Genomic DNA, 22,727 nt, shown 5'->3' with positions numbered 1-22,727 from the left:
CCTACTAGGTCATTTAATATATTTAGTTACTGCATCTCCATTGTATCATGGGCTGGATGACTTTTTAGAGCGAAGTCAAAGTCGTTTAAGTGAAGTTCCTCGAATTCTCTTATTAGATCCAAGTTCGGTGTGTGTATGGTCGCTTCCTGCTTAATCCATTTACCGTTTGTTCCGTTGTGTTCCCAGGCATGAGGGTATCCATTGATGTTTACAAGCTGTGTTTTCCAAAAACACTCAGAATACGGGTGGATTGACCACTTATCCGTTCGAATCGTGCAATAGCTAGTTCCATAATTAAAAATGGTTGGAACCCACGCTTTGTTTCTTTAGCGGTTAGTGAAATCCTTTTAGGTTCGCACTGCTGTAGAGTCATGGCTTGTCCAAAACCATACAGTCGACTGCATACTGGTATTCCTTAAGCGGCAGCTGCTAAAATTCCGTTTGTTTGCGCCAAAATTATTGCCTATGTTCTCTTAATTTTTGAAAGCTGGAAATAAACTTCTCTGATTTCTTTAGCGAATTTGTTCTCGTGTTCAGTTTCTGTGCTGATTTTGTATTGCTCGTGATTTCTTGTATTGCTTGACTGATTTCAAATTTAAGGTGTCTATTAAGTTCGCTGACCAATTTTGGTAATCCGTAATTAGATTCTTTATTGATCGGTGACTCGTACGTCCTTGCTTCCGGCTTCCTATCTTCATCGAGCGTTGTTAATTTCAATGCTTCACTCTCCTGTTTTTCCACGTTTCTGGTAATCTGTTCTGTCGTATATTTACTTGTTCGTAACTAATTTGGTGTTGCTCTTTCAAGTAGTTTTTGCCATTTCTTTGTTGAGTCTGCCATGATTCTTTTTCTGTTGTTGGCGGTGTAGAGATAATTTGGTATGGTATCAGTCGTGATGCTTGTGTATTTGTGGTTGATGTGGTGACCCTGGTTGAATTTATTGTTGCTACGATGAATGTCGAGGTTTTAGTACTTATTTTTTATGTTGTACTCGTGGCCCTAGTTGTTGTAGTTGTCGGATTTTTTGTTGTCGTTGTTGGTGATCTTGCTGTTGTTGTGGTTTTCGGTGTTGTTGGTTTTGTTGTTGTGGTGGGTTTTGTTGTTGTGATTGGTTTTGTGGTTGTGGTTATTGTTGGTCTTGTGGTGGTTGTTGTAGTTTTTGATGTGGTTGTCACGGTTCTGACCGTGTTAGTTGGTGGTTTGGGTTGTGTAGATGTTGGTTTTGCTGTGATTCTGGTACTAGGGGTAACAGTTGTCGTAAACATCGTGAGATTTGTTTCATGACTAAAAGGTTCACTCATTTTATTTCGTAACGTCGCATCGTTGACGTCTCTTATAGTTATGGATGGGGTAATTGGTAGTGCTTTACCATTTAGAGAGTGTTGTGTGTGTAGTGCGTTGTTTTTCTACTTGAAAATCATGCAAATTTAGGTAGCCTTTGTCTCTAAATGCGCGAAATCTCACAAAGAATGGCGCATACCTGCGCCCCTAGTTGCCGCATGCATAACTATTTTTCTGACAGGAAAAAATCAGAAAATGACACATAGCCTGCCACGGAAAAATTAATTCCCAAAAATGGATTAAAGTTTAAGCAGAACAAGTGGCCGGAAGGAGTAGATTACGTATTTGTACACATAAAAAACTTAGTTAGCCTTTGATAGTCTTATATTTAGTGTATTTTAAAAAATAATTAAGAAGACACGTAGTGCCATAAGCAAGCACGGCGGAAAAACTCGCATTCGGATACTTGTTCACTGATATGCCGGCCAGCGACTACAAGTCATAAAAATTAAAAAAAATTTGTTTAGATACCTTTATCTATTATTAGGCCACAAAATTATTTTCATTGATTTAGGTGGATTTTTAAACCCTCTTTTTCTCAATCGCGCTAAGCGCGCTCCGTCATTTGAACCCATGCTAAAATGGTCCGAAAACGCGAAGTGTTCGGATACTTTTGGCACCTACTGTAGTTCGTCGATTGATCTTTCTGGAAAATTTTCTAGGATTTTTGGGTTTGTGTTGATGGTCCCGAAAACCCATTGTTGATTTTCGTCGAGGTTTTCTGGTCTGCTGCATTTGACAAGTTCCAATTTATTTTTTTTGTCTCGTTTTGCGTTCGAAGTGTTGTACACAGATGTTGTTCTTGGGATATAAGTTGATAGTTTAACATATCCAGTATCCACCGCGTTGTTTTGTCAGAGCATTTTTCAGCGATCATTTGGTTCATTTTAGTTGTTGTGATACAGGAGTTGGTTTTTTGGATTCTTTTGGTTTTGTCTAAAATATATTCTAGGTCAGTACTGACAGGAAGTGGGTCGTCAATATCACATTTCTAATGCGATTTAGTTAGGGTTGGGGTTTCTTATTGGTACTATATTCATTGCCTGTCCTGTATCTATGTTAGTTTGGTCTAAGCAGAAGGGTAGAGTTAAAATGTATAGGTGGTATAACTTTGTGCTTTCTTCTGGTGGAAATATGAGAAATGTTTCCCTTATACTTTATACCCGGGTTGAGTTAATTCTTTGTTTTCTCTATCGGGTTTGTTAAGGAATATTATCTCTACTTGTCTGGTGCTATCTAGTAGATGGCTTGTGTTAGTGTTTGTTTATTCCAAATATCCTTCAACTTCAAAAAAAAATTGTGAACTCGAAACATTTGTTGATCGTTCTCCCCAAACTTAAGTGTTATGATTTTGAACTATTTGCCATCTTGTTGGGTTACATATAAAATTCCAAAAGGATTTTTGATCAAGGTTGGGTGATTCTTGTCTTAATGACATTTCTTCTTCCAGGCAATTCAATATGTAACGAAGCCTTCAATTAAATATCTTCATTATAACGGCATTTTACTTCTCTTCCCTTAAATTAAAATTTCGTAAACCGCGTAGCAAAATCACTTCGTAGCTGTTAGTCATCGACGCTTCGGCTTTACCCATTTGAACACCTGCCCCTGACGCACGCGCGCAACGTATATCGTGCGATTAAATAAACAACTGGCTGATTGGTTGCACGCGCGTCACAATCAATCTCTTAAGTAAACATCTTCTGATTGTCTGCATGTGCTGAGGTTGCATGTGCCATCAGTATCTGGGTGACTTGACGAAATGCGAAGTTTCGTCAGTCAAGTGACAGCTTGCAAATGGATCAATTGCTTTAAGACAAATCCAGTATTCCACTCTTCCACTCTCTCAACGTAGTCATCTTGCCAGTTCCACTTCCCCTACTTCGCTTTCCCTTTCTAATTTTCTAATTGGGTATGTTATTTACTAAATGTAATCTTATCGGCCTTAGACTTAACCCAAAATATATTAGCATTGTGGATAAAACACCTTCGTTTCTCTTTTTTATTCTTCTCTTCATTTAGTAAAAGGTCCACCATCCAAAAGAGGGTGGATTCAAACCTTTTACAAATACAATGTACTCTCTAGTTGCGTACCATGCTCCTTCTCTTGTTGGAGTTGCTGTAAAGTTAATTGTGGTAGGGGTAGAATGCATATTATTGCCACCACATTTTTTATCATTTACCATTTCCCAGAATTATAAAAGGTGATTAACTTTGTTTCTTGTGTAAAAACAGTGTCAAATGATCCTATCCAAAATGATCTGGTGATCTTTTTAGTTTAGAAGTCCAACCTTTCCACGTTTTTATAGGTTTTTGTTTTGTCATTAATGTATAATTGGTCGGAAATCTCCGCTGATGATTTATTTCTAAGTTATCTTTGTCACAATAATACGTTGAGTTTATATCAAGTATTCCCCTTGTTTTTACGTTTTTATAGTCGCAAACGGAAGAATAAATGGTGTGTGCAGATTGAAACATAGCTAAAAATTCAGGGTTGGACCACCGCTGTTAAAATCTACCGGGGTCCTACCGCACGGTAAGTGGTAGTACCGCAATCATTTACCACGGCATGCTAAAAATTTTAACAGCTACCGCACTATCGCATGCCATGTATACTACCGCGTGGTAGCGGTAGTAAAACTCCATCTATCAGCCAGAAAATGAACTACATTTCGATGAACAATAGATGGCAGCACGTCATTTCCTCAGCCCCTGACGCTTGCTGTTCAGCTATAAAGATTGTGATTCTCAATACAGTTACTGAAAAACGTTTTATTTAACATATATAGTCTTTAATCATCATGGGGTAAGTCAAACTTGTCAGTGTTACTATGAATGATTGTATTGCAAGTATCCAAACTCTATTTTAGTCGAGGGAAACGACCCCAGCAAAACAAACGAGGTAAACGCAGTGAACCAGTCAGGAATGAAACTAGTGTTTTGTTACATTAATCAGGTAGTTCAGTAGTTGCAAATTGTGACTTTACTCTTAATTCTGTAACTGTATTGAAAATAATCGTTCATTCACAACCAGGCAACCCAACTGATGCAGCACAAACTCATGATGGTGCTGTCGCAGCACCTGCCACTGCGAAGGAAGCTTCAGTACCAGCTTCTACCAGTACTCACTCTGTTCAGCGTGAGCAAACAGTTCATTTAATGCTCCTAATCTTTCATCTCCTGTTATTCATCTTTCTCATTTTAGGTACTGGAGTTGATGGGCACACATGTTGAGTTGGACACTTCCCGTGATGACATCAGCATTCTGTCTTCTGCGAGTCCCAGCCGAGAAAGTGACACATAGGATCGTGAAGATGCTACTAGTGTCCACTTCTAAAAAGGTATACATAGAATCAATCTAGTCATGTTGCTGTAGATTACACAATATTTTGTGGAATCTGAGGATAACGTCAAAAGTTTTTCCTACCAACAATCATTCTTCATGTTTAATAAGCCCTCGACGAAAAATGGAAGCTCCCTGTACGTTTGTCAAGTGAAGGATTGTCCCAGAATGTGGAAGACTCTATCAACGATAAACAACTTTAGAGGAAACTTGCGGACTCACATCAAAGTATGACGTACTTGGTACGTCAACTTGTTGAAGATGGTCTTTCTTATGCATTTGTTTGTCTTTAGACGGCTCACAAGGAAAAGTTGGAAGAGTTTAACATACTTTGTAAGGAAATTGATGCTACTAAGTTGATGGGCGTCCAACCTCTCAGGGACCACTCGAATAAAAAGAACGAGACAGGTCGTAATCCAGCCCTCGTGCAGCAGGTCTTGTCTTTTCGAGGTTACCAAAAACCTGTCACATAGAAAAACCTGGATGAATTCATTCCGGTAATTGTTACTGTAGCATAGGGGAAAGATTGTTGGTGGATCGGCATCACTGCCCACTGGATCGCACCCGACCTGAAAAGGCATTCCGTATGCCTTGTTGTTAGGCGCGTCATAAAAGAATTGCGATTTTGAAGTGATTGCCAAGCTCCTAGAAGCTGTGTACGAAGAGTACGACATCCTTCACAAATTGAGAGCAATGGTGACGAACAACGGAAGCAATTTTGTTAAAGAATTTCGTCTCTATGGAGCCTCGTCTCTCCCCTCTACCATCGAGCGATCCACTTCGACTCAAAATGCACCTCCAAGGGCAGCTTCATTGGACGTTGAGACCGCGTCCACCTCTAGGACGACACTGCATCAAGAACCTGACAGGTCAAACAGGATGGTACTAGGCTACCAACCATTTTCTTACAATGTCGATACTGAATTTATAATCATTATCTCATTTTATCTGTTTCAAGGTGGTCGGAGAAGACAACATCGCCGCTCTTCTAGAGGATGATTTTTCCGATTTTGAAGAGACCGATGATAAGATCAAGTCGTTATCTGATCGTAACCGTGGTAACAAAAAGGAGGATCAAGGAGAATCTACAACGGAACAAGAGAGTGAATTCGAAATTCAAGAAATACTGATGCTGACATGAATCCAATTTCCTTAACGGAAATCCTCGATAGTGGAAAAGACGCAAACAACATTTACATCCTACCCCCTCATCGTCGGTGTGCATGTCACACATTGAACCTGATTTGCAAGTACGACATCTATAAAGATCTAGAACCGGCTCTCAAGATCCTAATGGAGGCAACCGAGAAGAAAGTGACTGCTATCTGGGCCAAGCAAAATTGAAGCTCTAAGGCTTCTGACACGATCGTAGAAAGCCTTGGGATACTCTTTGTCATTCATAATGAAACTCGGTGGAATTCGTACTTCAATGCCATGCAACGAGTCGAGTACTTCATCACAAAGAAACCGACCGAACTTAAAGCAGTTTTTGAACAATTCGGGATTGCGTATTTCCGCCCAGCCGAAGAGGAATTCGTTCGTGAATACGTCAAAGTGATTGAGAAGCATTGGACGTTCTTCAAGCAGACGTCAACATCTCTATCGCTTATTTACTTCCTACGCTTACCATCCTTCTTAACAAGATGGAAAACCGGAAGGAGAAAGGCGCCATCAAGCACTGCGAACCTCTCCTAAACACAATGGATAGCGAAGATTTGCTGAATGTTTGGCTGACGAAGAGTTGCACATCGCCGCCATGGTACATCATCTCTTCAAGGTAAAATGGATGCCGGAATGCGAGGATCGTGATGCTAATGTCTAGCGTCTTATAGACGTCTTTCGATCCTTCAAGAAGGACCAGGTGGACTTGTGTATTAGGTATCTATACAGTTACACTAGTTCCCTGATGTAGTGCTGTGTTCGTTAACTGGACATTGCTTTCATTTTCATTTTACCAGGAAGCAGTCTTCTTCAGCGGCCGATGGTATTCAAAGCGAGGATTCGGACTACAGCCCGCAGAGAAAGAAGACCAAGAAAGATTTCTTCAAATCAATTTTGACAACCACAGTACCGGCGGAGTCCATCAAGGTTGATTTGTTCCTTGCCGACCAGTCTACAAAGATAAACAGCCTGAACAAATACCCAACCATGAAGGCCCTATTTATCAAGTACAATGCTGCATTTCCTTCGTTGGCCTCCATCGAGCGCTTATTCAGCGTTGCAGGAAGGATTTTTACCCCACTTAGGAGTCGTTTGTCAGACAAAAACTTTGAACGCATGCCATTATTAAAAGTAAACAAGTTCATTGATTCATAAACTACTTTTTTCAATCCGAAATACAAGAGAATAACGTTCATTGCAACCTGAATGCTTGTGATTTGTGAGTTGATTTTTTATTAGCTAGCCACGCTACCGCAAACGACCACCACAACTGCGGTAGAAAATCAAATCTTGCGGTTACAGCTACCGCATAGCGGTAAATTTTTTTACTACTGCGTCCAACCCTGGCTAAAAGGCAAAGGAATAGAAGTGTCTTTTCCATCTGTTATAAAATAGAAATAATGTCATTTAAAATTTATCCGTCCAATTCCTTTGTCGTAAATTATAATGCGTGTTTGTCGGATGGTTTGTAGGGTTTAGGGTTCGGAGATGAGTACAAGACATTCGTGGGTCGTGGAATGAGGTGATAGGGTTTTTGTTTAGGGTAGGGTTACTACCTAACTGATGTCTATTACTTCTTAAGATATATTTATGTTTGGGGATGTTTTCTGTTCTTCTAGGGCTTCGTTTGGAATTATTTGTATCTTTTACTTTGCCTTCTTCTTCCTTTTTTGTAATAATTATGGGTTCCCTCGGGGTATAGAATTTTAGACGATTTGCATGTGCTATGGATTCCTGATTTTCGCTATCAATATTTTGAATTTCGTAGTTATATCAGAAAAATGCCGTGTTATTCTAAAGGGTCCATTCCATCTATTTATAAACTTTCCTGTGGATATTGGGACTTTCAGCAATACTAAATCTCCGATGTCATATTTAATGCTTTTCATTCCCTCGTCATAATATCTTTTCTGTTTGGTCTGAGCTTCAGGGAGATGTTCTTTAGCTAGTTCCTGCGCTTTCCTTGATTGATAATTATACATTTCACTTTCGTTTTCATGCGTTTCAAAATGCCGGTTAATTTTAATGTCATTCAATAGTACTGGTTCTCTTCCGTGTAAAAGGTAAAACGGGTTATCCTTAAGCGTTGCCTGCTTGGACGTGTTGTACGCAAAGGTGTCAAATGGTAAATATTTGTCCCACTCTTGGGGTTCATCTACCACGTAACAGGCAAGCATGTCGCATAGCGTTCTGTAAAACCTCTCTACTAATCGATCAGTTTGTGGATGGTAAGCTGTAGTTCTCATTTGCCTAATTTTAAATAATTCACATATTTCATTAACCATATGTGAGAGATAATTCGTTCCTTGGTCTGTTAGCACAGTGTCTGGTGCTCCATATTTCGTTATCAATTTATTTACTAAGATTCTTGCGTTTGTTTGGGCGGTCTGATTTTTCATTGGAAATGTAAAAACAGATCGACTGGCATTATCTTATAAAACTAAAATATATTTGTTTCCCTTCACACTTTCTTAAATCGGTCCAACGACATCCATGGAAATCCTTTCCCAGACCCAGTTGACGGGTGGCAAAGGCTGCAATGAGGCATTACTTGTACCAACTGCTTTCCGTCGTGCACACATCAAACAACTGTTAACGTGTGGTGTGACGTCTGAACGCATATTTGGCCAAAAATTTTTTTAAAGTCTGGATAAAGTTTTTGTTATTCCTAAGTGTCCTGCTAACATATGATCATGATTATCTTCCACTATTTTCCTTATTTTAACTTGTGGTACCACTAATCTGTCATATTTATCAACTAATTCTCTTTTTTCATTTAACTTGTAATCATTTATCTTCTTTACCATTCTGCCTTTTTGGTTTTTCATTTTCATTAAGTTCCTTAAAGTTTCTTTGCAATACAGTCATACGTGGAAGTTTCTTTAGCAGGAAAATGGGTCTATATCCTTCTATTTCTTTTTGATGGAGGGGATGGTTTGGTGCCTACCTTACCCCTTTATGCTATTCTTATTTCTCTTTCTTTGCAACCCGCGAAAAGGTGCAACATTAAAAGTAGGAAAATTGACTGAAACGTAGAGAAAGAGAAGAATGGAAAGAAAACGAGGTTATGGTAGGCACCATAGTATCCCCTTCGTCCAAACAAAATGAAAGGATATAGACCCATTTACAGTCATGCCGGGAAGTTTCTTTAGCAGGCAAACTGCTCTATGCTATTTTATTTTACCTTTATGGAAGGTATACCAGGGTGTTTACCGTACCCCCCTTATGCTCTATCTTTTTCATCTTTTCTTTCTTTTCTTTTTTTTTTCTTACATGTCTTTCATCTTTCCGACCACTTTTTACCCTTCCTTTTTCACGTGTAGACTGGGGTTTACGCAACCAGCTTTCAATGCAAGATTGCCGTGGCTATGGATCTGTAATTGATAAAAAGGAAAAAAAGCATACTGACATTGGTTTAAATGTTAATATTTTGTCATGTCACCATCAAGTTCAATAACGCGTGCCAGTCTTTCTGGCATCGAGTCAATCAAATTTTCCCAATAGTTCCTTTGGTCTGCCATATCTTCTCAACCTTACATGATCCATTCCCACAAATCTTCTTGAGTGTCACATTTAACAGCCTCCATCCTGTTCACCATCAACCCCAAAAATTTTAATTGGGTTTAAGTCAGGACTGAACGCTGGCCACCATAATTTCTTTATTCGATGAGGATGGGAGGCTTCCCCAGCCAACCAATCACGAATAATGATTGCGTTATGAGTAGGACAACTTTAATAAAATAAGTTAAAAAATTTCCCTTTTTTAAAACTTTTAACAAAAAAACCATATTCTTACCCGTCATGCATGAAAAATCCATATTGTACCTGGTTTTCAGGAAGTTCGCGCAAATGCGGGTCCTCATTATCAGGAAGTGGAAACATCTCTCTTGCAAATGGCACTAGTTGATTTGTTAAAGTGTACATGTAACTGTGCATATTGAGCCTACCATTAATACGATGTAACACCTCTGAGCCATGGAAAATAACGCAGCCTCATAAATTAATGGTTTTTCGAGTGCTATGCCTACTGCGAGAAAGATTGCACGGCTCATATCGACCGCCTGTTAGTCGATGTACCTACTGAGGAAAATAACCGTCTGTTGAAAACGTATTTTCGTCAGACCATATCACTTTCCGCCAAAATTCGTTGGTGTAATGAATATGCTCACAATTTGAGTGTAACATCTTTGGGGTATAGGGAAGCATTTTTTTAGTTAAAAAATTCAAAAATATGCACTTTATTCTAATAGAGTAAAGAAAAACGCGTTGTTTGGCATAAACAATTTAATTTAAGGATGTTTTGAAGTATTTTATTTATATTTTTGGAAATGCCGGTATTAACATGGCGTTCATGGGGAGAAAAGTGGTGTACCTAATTCATCTCAAATTCACCTGAATTTTTTTGTTTTTTTCGTGTGCTTTTTGTACAACATTGCAACAAATGAAAGAAGAGGAGCCAAAAACTAGAAGGGTGTATAGTGAATTGAGGAGCTGAATGGAGGTCCGGACCTCTATTCAGTTGAAGTGAAAAAACAGGTAAGAGAGATGAATTTAAAATACAAATTTACGCAAAAATGGACTTCTTTAAATACTAAAATTTACTTTATCTGAATTTTTGCACAAAATTAGGCCTTATAATTGATTCCAGCAGATAATTTATGCGACATTGACACTTATGGATACATATATTTACTTGTAATGTATGTTATTTATATCATTATGAATTGTCATTATTACATGATATTTCATTTTACATGATCTCATTATGTCTACGAACACATATATTATTTTTAGCCATCATTAAATTGTATTATGTTTAAATTGGTTCTATACAATGTGTAAAGTATCACGAATAAGCAGTATTGGGTAGCTCAGTGGTATAGCGCTGTACTGCAAAATATTTAACTGATGGTTCGACTCTAGCTGTGTTATGAATAAACCAGTCTAAGTAGATAAATTACGGTTGAACAAGGTACAGCCATTCTTTATCTTAATTTTCAACAATACTTTATTTATTGTAAAAAAAGTAATTTTATTTACATCATTATTAATTGTCATCATATATATGTTTTATATTTAAACACTTTTATTTATAATTTAATAGCATGAAATTATTGCATGTAAACATTTTACTTATTCTTCCAAAATAATACATGCAACTCAGGAGAATTCCAAGTTGCAGTCGAAAACTTTTATCATTGTAACTCTTTCGGTTGTGACAGTGTTGGTGTGTGTACATCTATTACTAATTACGGATATTAGATACTAATTTAGGTAATGTTGTTTAGTTTCTATTTATGTTTAATTAGAGTAGTTAGCAACATTGTGTTATCCTAAATGTTTGTGTGCGTCAAGACTGTGTTTTGCATCCAAATTTTCAGACGTCAGACTAGACCTCTCTTACACGAATCCCTCAATCTATCCTTATCAAATCCTGTGTTTTGATGAGGTACCCACACATGTCGTAAATCACTTGTCCTTTATCTTGCCAGATGAGTTCAGATCATCTATCACATTTAAATAGCAGGCTGGAAGCTTTTCTAGTAGCTGCTCCTTAAAAGATTCACGCAGCTGGGAAGCTTTATTTTCACATGCCTTAACATTGCTTACCAAACCTTCTTGGTACTTCACTAGTATGCGGATGTTTTCTGCGCTGTCTACGTTACCTCAAACGACCTGAAGCCACAGTATACAGTGAAATAATTCTGAATATTTGGTTCAATGAATAGGAAGTGGGAGTGTCATCAATACAACTTACGATTCTAAAAAAAGACCTGAAAAAATCATGAATATGTATTTGCTACATTATATATTTATATAGTCTGAAATAACTTATTATTACCTCAATCGTATCTTGGTTAAATTTACCAGTAAGAACCGTAATGTAATTGGCACCAAACATTTCTTCGGTCAGTTTAATGACACTCAAAACTGACACGTGCCAACTCTGAAGTGTAGTGTCCGATACAAACATTTTAACAAGTATATCTGGATCATTCAGCGTGCTGTAACATTCTTTTGTGATGTCCAGGACTGTCAGAAAAGTGTGCGGTATCTTCTACTTTTTCCACCAGTTAGCTAGTAGGATACCTTCTCCGAAAAATCTGTCATCCAAGACGTCAAAAATATCGTTCCTAGTTTAGTAAACTGTTCGGTGCTTCAGATCCTTTAAAAAGACTTTAAACCTATTGTGGCATCGGTATCACTGGATTACCGGCACAACTGTCAGTCAGCAATTGCACCACCTTTCTGACATTCATTTTATCAGAATGTGACGATACCGATGAAATTCTGTAAGTTTATGGGCTCTCCGAAAATCATTTTTCCTTTCTAATTCATAAAGCCACCAGTAGTATTTATAGTCAGCAGTTCTAGCAGCAAACTAAAAGTTAACAATCGTTATTATTTATGGCAAAGCATTTAAGATTTTTTTATATAACTGAGCTTCTGCAAGCTGTAGAATATGGTTCCTTGTACACATCAATATATAAGATACATCTGTTAATCAGTAGATTTTAACTGATCAAACCAATGGAGGATTAATGAATTAGGAATTGTCTTTCTTGACCCTGTCTGTTGATTCTTTCCCACTGATTCCTAACGTGCAACCCTGACACAAACCCGATTTTTTACAATGGTGTTATTGTTGTAAAGCAATACGATAGCTTTAATAATAATTTCACGGAGGCATCTGGGACTAGCTGCATTTTTTAAAGCTAAGCAGGTAATCGGTTGAACCCAATTGCCCTTGCATGGTAGGAATATAACAACTAAAGCGTGAGTAGCAGTTCCATCCTGTACTTCTGCATCTATGTCATCGCCGAAGTCTACCATGACATGCCATTTTAACTTTGTGGGATGCCAAGTGCGATCTTTTTTAAAAGGATATAAAAAAATGACAAGTTATAGTGTGCTTGACTAACCCTAGATAGCCTCATGAAATATTCATCCAGCTTGCCCTTCCTATCATTTAACCTTAGTCGCCTTTTAACCTAATTTCTATTTAGTCTAGTGTCACTTGCTTGTCTTAAAACGAGGCTAAAGCCTCTTAAAGGCTTTTACTGCGGAAGTGTCAAGCCATGATCTAGAAAAGCCGATATTGCCATAAACGCACCGTACAAGGAAGGCACTTACCTACCTGCATCACACCACCATCACGTGATCGAAACATCACCTCGAGCTATGCTTTCGGGCTTTTCCTGAACGTCTTCAACACCTATAAAAGACGAGCCCCGCAAGTGTCTCTTCACGAAAGTAATACCTTCGACTTGTGTTAATGTACATATCCATAGATAAATAGTTAGTCAGGTTCATTCCAATACGTGTATTTGTTCCATCAATTATACACCCACCACATTTGGTGAACGTGCCAGTTTGAACTTTGTTGAAGTGCGTCGGACTCGAATCCAGCAACCATCGGGAGGGCAAACACCGACGACGGAAACACCAAGAATCGCAGACGACTACAAGGCGTCTCAGACTCCCCGCGATCAAAGTAAGAAAAATTAAATGTCAGCTGAAGACTTAATAGTAGACATATATAAGCCATCAGCACCAAAAGACGAAATTGTAAAACCAATTAAGCGGCCAGTAAGACCACGTTCAGTTGACTCAAGAGGAGTAACTCATAAGGTCTATCCATCGTTAGAAGCTGAGAAAACAGAAGGGATATAAATAAGGGAAAGGGGAGTAGTAATACCAGTTAAACGAAGGAGAATGCAGATAGTAGCCCCAAAGAAAGCGACGAGAAAAATCAACTAACAAAATACCACTCAATGACAGCTTACCAAGCAAAAAGAAAAACAAACTAGTAGAGGAAAGGAATTTACTAAAAACAGCATTAATGGGAATTAACCAAGTAATTAACAGCTACAAACTAGAACTAGCAACAAAAAAGGATAAAACAACGACACAAGAATTAAAAACCCGCTTGAAAGAAAAGGATCTAGAATATAAATTAGTTTCAAAGAAATTAGCTGCAGCTGAGCAGAAAATTCTTGAGCTCAAGAACCAAGGACTCGCGTTAATTCATTCAACTACCATAACACAACAAGCGATCGAATTCCAAGCTCATACTCTTACCAAGCAATTAAAACAGACACAGGAGGACAGATCAAACACTTCATCGGCGACTTTTTGAAGTTCTTTTTCAACATCATAATCAAACAGGATGTGTCGTGATCCATTTCCGACCATTCTTTCTGGAATCGAACCAAGAGCGCTTCAGAAGGAGAGTTTTTTACCCATGAAGTAATCTGACACATGTTTAACATGGATCTCATAAACATGGTGGTAGCAAGCAAGCCACAGCACAGCTTTGTTCAGAGTCGACTCGATTGCTGTAGCGCTTCCTTTGAACGTCCAGTTAGGGTAGGGTTACTACCTAACTGATGTCTATTACTTCTTAAGATATATTTATGTTTGGGGATGTTTTCTGTTCTTCTAGGGCTTCGTTTGGAATTATTTGTATCTTTTACTTTGCCTTCTTCTTCCCTTTTTGTAATAATTATGGGTTCCCTCGGGGTATAGAATTTTAGACGATTTGCATGTGCTATGGATTCCTGATTTTCGCTATCAATATTTTGAATTTCGTAAGTTATATCAGAAAAATGCCGTGTTATTCTAAAGGGTCCATTCCATCTATTTATAAACTTTCCTGTGGATATTGGGACTTTCAGCAATACTAAATCTCCGATGTCATATTTAATGCTTTTCATTCCCTCGTCATAATATCTTTTCTGTTTGGTCTGAGCTTCAGGGAGATGTTCTTTAGCTAGTTCCTGCGCTTTCCTTGATTGATAATTATACATTTCACTTTCGTTTTCATGCGTTTCAAAATGCCGGTTAATTTTAATGTCATTCAATAGTACTGGTTCTCTTCCGTGTAAAAGGTAAAACGGGTTATCCTTAAGCGTTGCCTGCTTGGACGTGTTGTACGCAAAGGTGTCAAATGGTAAATATTTGTCCCACTCTTGGGGTTCATCTACCACGTAACAGGCAAGCATGTCGCATAGCGTTCTGTAAAACCTCTCTACTAATCGATCAGTTTGTGGATGGTAAGCTGTAGTTCTCATTTGCCTAATTTTAAATAATTCACATATTTCATTAACCATATGTGAGAGATAATTCGTTCCTTGGTCTGTTAGCACAGTGTCTGGTGCTCCATATTTCGTTATCAATTTATTTACTAAGATTCTTGCGTTTGTTTGGGCGGTCTGATTTTTCATTGGAAATGTAAAAACAGATCGACTGGCATTATCTTATAAAACTAAAATATATTTGTTTCCCTTCACACTTTCTTAAATCGGTCCAACGACATCCATGGAAATCCTTTCCCAGACCCAGTTGACGGGTGGCAAAGGCTGCAATGAGGCATTACTTGTACCAACTGCTTTCCGTCGTGCACACATCAAACAACTGTTAACGTGTGGTGTGACGTCTGAACGCATATTTGGCCAAAAATTTTTTTAAAGTCTGGATAAAGTTTTTGTTATTCCTAAGTGTCCTGCTAACATATGATCATGATTATCTTCCACTATTTTCCTTATTTTAACTTGTGGTACCACTAATCTGTCATATTTATCAACTAATTCTCTTTTTCATTTAACTTGTAATCATTTATCTTCTTTACCATTCTGCCTTTTTGGTTTTTCATTTTCATTAAGTTCCTTAAAGTTTCTTTGCAATACAGTCATACGTGGAAGTTTCTTTAGCAGGAAAATGGGTCTATATCCTTCTATTTCTTTTTGATGGAGGGGATGGTTTGGTGCCTACCTTACCCCTTTATGCTATTCTTATTTCTCTTTCTTTGCAACCCGCGAAAAGGTGCAACATTAAAAGTAGGAAAATTGACTGAAACGTAGAGAAAGAGAAGAATGGAAAGAAAACGAGGTTATGGTAGGCACCATAGTATCCCCTTCGTCCAAACAAAATGAAAGGATATAGACCCATTTACAGTCATGCCGGGAAGTTTCTTTAGCAGACAAACTGCTCTATGCTATTTTATTTTACCTTTATGGAAGGTATACCAGGGTGTTTACCGTACCCCCCTTATGCTCTATCTTTTTCATCTTTTCTTTCTTTTCTTTTTTTTTCTTACATGTCTTTCATCTTTCCGACCACTTTTTACCCTTCCTTTTTCACGTGTAGACTGGGGTTTACGCAACCAGCTTTCAATGCAAGATTGCCGTGGCTATGGATCTGTAATTGATAAAAAGGAAAAAAAGCATACTGACATTGGTTTAAATGTTAATATTTTGTCATGTCACCATCAAGTTCAATAACGCGTGCCAGTCTTTCTGGCATCGAGTCAATCAAATTTTCCCAATAGTTCCTTTGGTCTGCCATATCTTCTCAACCTTACATGATCCATTCCCACAAATCTTCTTGAGTGTCACATTTAACAGCCTCCATCCTGTTCACCATCAACCCCAAAAATTTTAATTGGGTTTAAGTCAGGACTGAACGCTGGCCACCATAATTTCTTTATTCGATGAGGATGGGAGGCTTCCCCAGCCAACCAATCACGAATAATGATTGCGTTATGAGTAGGACAACTTTAATAAAATAAGTTAAAAAATTTCCCTTTTTTAAAACTTTTAACAAAAAAACCATATTCTTACCCGTCATGCATGAAAAATCCATATTGTACCTGGTTTTCAGGAAGTTCGCGCAAATGCGGGTCCTCATTATCAGGAAGTGGAAACATCTCTCTTGCAAATGGCACTAGTTGATTTGTTAAAGTGTACATGTAACTGTGCATATTGAGCCTACCATTAATACGATGTAACACCTCTGAGCCATGGAAAATAACGCAGCCTCATAAATTAATGGTTTTTCGAGTGCTATGCCTACTGCGAGAAAGATTGCACGGCTCATATCGACCGCCTGTTAGTCGATGTACCTACTGAGGAAAATAACCGTCTGTTGAAAACGTATTTTCGTCAGACCATATCACTTTCCGCCAAAATTCGTTGGTGTAATGAATATGCTCACAATTTGAGTGTAACATCTTTGGGGTATAGGGAAGCATTTTTTTAGTTAAAAAATTCAAAAATATGCACTTTATTCTAATAGAGTAAAGAAAAACGCGTTGTTTGGCATAAACAATTTAATTTAAGGATGTTTTGAAGTATTTTATTTATATTTTTGGAAATGCCGGTATTAACATGGCGTTCATGGGGAGAAAAGTGGTGTACCTAATTCATCTCAAATTCACCTGAATTTTTTTGTTTTTTTCGTGTGCTTTTTGTACAACATTGCAACAAATGAAAGAAGAGGAGCCAAAAACTAGAAGGGTGTATAGTGAATTGAGGAGCTGAATGGAGGTCCGGACCTCTATTCAGTTGAAGTGAAAAAACAGGTAAGAGAGATGAATTTAAAATACAAATTTACGCAAAAATGGACTTCTTTAAATACTAAAATTTACTTTATCTGAATTTTTTGCACAAAATTAGGCCTTATAATTGATTCCAGCAGATAATTTATGCGACATTGACACTTATGGATACATATATTTACTTGTAATGTATGTTATTTATATCATTATGAATTGTCATTATTACATGATATTTCATTTTACATGATCTCATTATGTCTACGAACACATATATTATTTTTAGCCATCATTAAATTGTATTATGTTTAAATTGGTTCTATACAATGTGTAAAGTATCACGAATAAGCAGTATTGGGTAGCTCAGTGGTATAGCGCTGTACTGCAAAATATTTAACTGATGGTTCGACTCTAGCTGTGTTATGAATAAACCAGTCTAAGTAGATAAATTACGGTTGAACAAGGTACAGCCATTCTTTATCTTAATTTTCAACAATACTTTATTTATTGTAAAAAAAGTAATTTTATTTACATCATTATTAATTGTCATCATATATATGTTTTATATTTAAACACTTTTATTTATAATTTAATAGCATGAAATTATTGCATGTAAACATTTTACTTATTCTTCCAAAATAATACATGCAACTCAGGAGAATTCCAAGTTGCAGTCGAAAACTTTTATCATTGTAACTCTTTCGGTTGTGACAGTGTTGGTGTGTGTACATCTATTACTAATTACGGATATTAGATACTAATTTAGGTAATGTTGTTTAGTTTCTATTTATGTTTAATTAGAGTAGTTAGCAACATTGTGTTATCCTAAATGTTTGTGTGCGTCAAGACTGTGTTTTGCATCCAAATTTTCAGACGTCAGACTAGACCTCTCTTACACGAATCCCTCAATCTATCCTTATCAAATCCTGTGTTTTGATGAGGTACCCACACATGTCGTAAATCACTTGTCCTTTATCTTGCCAGATGAGTTCAGATCATCTATCACATTTAAATAGCAGGCTGGAAGCTTTTCTAGTAGCTGCTCCTTAAAAGATTCACGCAGCTGGGAAGCTTTATTTTCACATGCCTTAACATTGCTTACCAAACCTTCTTGGTACTTCACTAGTATGCGGATGTTTTCTGCGCTGTCTACGTTACCTCAAACGACCTGAAGCCACAGTATACAGTGAAATAATTCTGAATATTTGGTTCAATGAATAGGAAGTGGGAGTGTCATCAATACAACTTACGATTCTAAAAAAAGACCTGAAAAAATCATGAATATGTATTTGCTACATTATATATTTATATAGTCTGAAATAACTTATTATTACCTCAATCGTATCTTGGTTAAATTTACCAGTAAGAACCGTAATGTAATTGGCACCAAACATTTCTTCGGTCAGTTTAATGACACTCAAAACTGACACGTGCCAACTCTGAAGTGTAGTGTCCGATACAAACATTTTAACAAGTATATCTGGATCATTCAGCGTGCTGTAACATTCTTTTGTGATGTCCAGGACTGTCAGAAAAGTGTGCAGTATCTTCTACTTTTTCCACCAGTTAGCTAGTAGGATACCTTCTCCGAAAAATCTGTCATCCAAGACGTCAAAAATATCGTTCCTAGTTTAGTAAACTGTTCGGTGCTTCAGATCCTTTAAAAAGACTTTAAACCTATTGTGGCATCGGTATCACTGGATTACCGGCACAACTGTCAGTCAGCAATTGCACCACCTTTCTGACATTCATTTTATCAGAATGTGACGATACCGATGAAATTCTGTAAGTTTATGGGCTCTCCGAAAATCATTTTTCCTTTCTAATTCATAAAGCCACCAGTAGTATTTATAGTCAGCAGTTCTAGCAGCAAACTAAAAGTTAACAATCGTTATTATTTATGGCAAAGCATTTAAGATTTTTTTATATAACTGAGCTTCTGCAAGCTGTAGAATATGGTTCCTTGTACACATCAATATATAAGATACATCTGTTAATCAGTAGATTTTAACTGATCAAACCAATGGAGGATTAATGAATTAGGAATTGTCTTTCTTGACCCTGTCTGTTGATTCTTTCCCACTGATTCCTAACGTGCAACCCTGACACAAACCCGATTTTTACAATGGTGTTATTGTTGTAAAGCAATACGATAGCTTTAATAATAATTTCACGGAGGCATCTGGGACTAGCTGCATTTTTTAAAGCTAAGCAGGTAATCGGTTGAACCCAATTGCCCTTGCATGGTAGGAATATAACAACTAAAGCGTGAGTAGCAGTTCCATCCTGTACTTCTGCATCTATGTCATCGCCGAAGTCTACCATGACATGCCATTTTAACTTTGTGGGAGGCCAAGTGCGATCTTTTTTAAAAGGATATAAAAAAATGACAAGTTATAGTGTGCTTGACTAACCCTAGATAGCCTCATGAAATATTCATCCAGCTTGCCCTTCCTATCATTTAACCTTAGTCGCCTTTTAACCTAATTTCTATTTAGTCTAGTGTCACTTCTTGTCTTAAAACGAGGCTAAAGCCTCTTAAAGGCTTTTACTGCGGAAGTGTCAAGCCATGATCTAGAAAAGCCGATATTGCCATAAACGCACCGTACAAGGAAGGCACTTACCTACCTGCATCACACCACCATCACGTGATCGAAACATCACCTCGAGCTATGCTTTCGGGCTTTTCCTGAACGTCTTCAACACCTATAAAAGACGAGCCCCGCAAGTGTCTCTTCACGAAAGTAATACCTACGACTTGTGTTAATGTACATATCCATAGATAAATAGTTAGTCAGGTTCATTCCAATACGTGTATTTGTTCCATCAATTATACACCCACCACATTTGGTGAACGTGCCAGTTTGAACTTTGTTGAAGTGCGTCGGACTCGAATCCAGCAACCATCGGGAGGGCAAACACCGACGACGGAAACACCAAGAATCGCAGACGACTACAAGGCGTCTCAGACTCCCCGCGATCAAAGTAAGAAAAATTAAATGTCAGCTGAAGACTTAATAGTAGACATATATAAGCCATCAGCACCAAAAGACGAAATTGTAAAACCAATTAAGCGGCCAGTAAGACCACGTTCAGTTGACTCAAGAGGAGTAACTCATAAGGTCTATCCATCGTTAGAAGCTGAGAAAACAGAAGGGATATAAATAAGGGAAAGGGGAGTAGTAATACCAGTTAAACGAAGGAGAATGCAGATAGTAGCCCCAAAGAAAGCGACGAGAAAAATCAACTAACAAAATACCACTCAATGACAGCTTACCAAGCAAAAAGAAAAACAAACTAGTAGAGGAAAGGAATTTACTAAAAACAGCATTAATAGGAATTAACCAAGTAATTAACAGCTACAAACTAGAACTAGCAACAAAAAAGGATAAAACAACGACACAAGAATTAAAAACCCGCTTGAAAGAAAAGGATCTAGAATATAAATTAGTTTCAAAGAAATTAGCTGCAGCTGAGCAGAAAATTCTTGAGCTCAAGAACCAAGGACTCGCGTTAATTCATTCAACTACCATAACACAACAAGCGATCGAATTCCAAGCTCATACTCTTACCAAGCAATTAAAACAGACACAGGAGGACAGATCAAACACTTCATCGGCGACTTTTTGAAGTTCTTTTTCAACATCATAATCAAACAGGATGTGTCGTGATCCATTTCCGACCATTCTTTCTGGAATCGAACCAAGAGCGCTTCAGAAGGAGAGTTTTTACCCATGAAGTAATCTGACACATGTTTAACATGGATCTCATAAACATGGTGGTAGCAAGCAAGCCACAGCACAGCTTTGTTCAGAGTCGACTCGATTGCTGTAGCGCTTCCTTTGAACGTCCAGTTAGGGTAGGGTTACTACCTAACTGATGTCTATTACTTCTTAAGATATATTTATGTTTGGGGATGTTTTCTGTTCTTCTAGGGCTTCGTTTGGAATTATTTGTATCTTTTACTTTGCCTTCTTCTTCCTTTTTTGTAATAATTATGGGTTCCCTCGGGGTATAGAATTTTAGACGATTTGCATGTGCTATGGATTCCTGATTTTCGCTATCAATATTTTGAATTTCGTAAGTTATATCAGAAAAATGCCGTGTTATTCTAAAGGGTCCATTCCATCTATTTATAAACTTTCCTGTGGATATTGGGACTTTCAGCAATACTAAATCTCCGATGTCATATTTAATGCTTTTCATTCCCTCGTCATAATATCTTTTCTGTTTGGTCTGAGCTTCAGGGAGATGTTCTTTAGCTAGTTCCTGCGCTTTCCTTGATTGATAATTATACATTTCACTTTCGTTTTCATGCGTTTCAAAATGCCGGTTAATTTTAATGTCATTCAATAGTACTGGTTCTCTTCCGTGTAAAAGGTAAAACGGGTTATCCTTAAGCGTTGCCTGCTTGGACGTGTTGTACGCAAAGGTGTCAAATGGTAAATATTTGTCCCACTCTTGGGGTTCATCTACCACGTAACAGGCAAGCATGTCGCATAGCGTTCTGTAAAACCTCTCTACTAATCGATCAGTTTGTGGATGGTAAGCTGTAGTTCTCATTTGCCTAATTTTAAATAATTCACATATTTCATTAACCATATGTGAGAGATAATTCGTTCCTTGGTCTGTTAGCACAGTGTCTGGTGCTCCATATTTCGTTATCAATTTATTTACTAAGATTCTTGCGTTTGTTTGGGCGGTCTGATTTTTCATTGGAAATGTAAAAACAGATCGACTGGCATTATCTTATAAAACTAAAATATATTTGTTTCCCTTCACACTTTCTTAAATCGGTCCAACGACATCCATGGAAATCCTTTCCCAGACCCAGTTGACGGGTGGCAAAGGCTGCAATGAGGCATTACTTGTACCAACTGCTTTCCGTCGTGCACACATCAAACAACTGTTAACGTGTGGTGTGACGTCTGAACGCATATTTGGCCAAAAATTTTTTTAAAGTCTGGATAAAGTTTTTGTTATTCCTAAGTGTCCTGCTAACATATGATCATGATTATCTTCCACTATTTTCCTTATTTTAACTTGTGGTACCACTAATCTGTCATATTTATCAACTAATTCTCTTTTTTCATTTAACTTGTAATCATTTATCTTCTTTACCATTCTGCCTTTTTGGTTTTTCATTTTCATTAAGTTCCTTAAAGTTTCTTTGCAATACAGTCATACGTGGAAGTTTCTTTAGCAGGAAAATGGGTCTATATCCTTCTATTTCTTTTTGATGGAGGGGATGGTTTGGTGCCTACCTTACCCCTTTATGCTATTCTTATTTCTCTTTCTTTGCAACCCGCGAAAAGGTGCAACATTAAAAGTAGGAAAATTGACTGAAACGTAGAGAAAGAGAAGAATGGAAAGAAAACGAGGTTATGGTAGGCACCATAGTATCCCCTTCGTCCAAACAAAATGAAAGGATATAGACCCATTTACAGTCATGCCGGGAAGTTTCTTTAGCAGACAAACTGCTCTATGCTATTTTATTTTACCTTTATGGAAGGTATACCAGGGTGTTTACCGTACCCCCCTTATGCT

At 37.6% G+C, this 22,727-nt stretch overlaps 1 pseudogene; it reads left to right on the top strand.

Annotated features, from left to right (window-relative positions):
• The first annotated feature begins 4,859 nt into the window (after positions 1-4,859).
• LOC123474117 lies at positions 4,860-7,021 on the top strand (annotated as a pseudogene).
• Positions 7,022-22,727: the final 15,706 nt, after the last annotated feature.

Source organism: Daphnia magna, linkage group LG7 (genome assembly GCF_020631705.1).
Source record: "Daphnia magna isolate NIES linkage group LG7, ASM2063170v1.1, whole genome shotgun sequence".
Classification (NCBI taxonomy): domain Eukaryota; kingdom Metazoa; phylum Arthropoda; class Branchiopoda; order Diplostraca; family Daphniidae; genus Daphnia; species Daphnia magna.
Note: the sequence above shows the minus strand (reverse complement) of the source record. Positions and strands in the feature narration are given on the sequence as shown.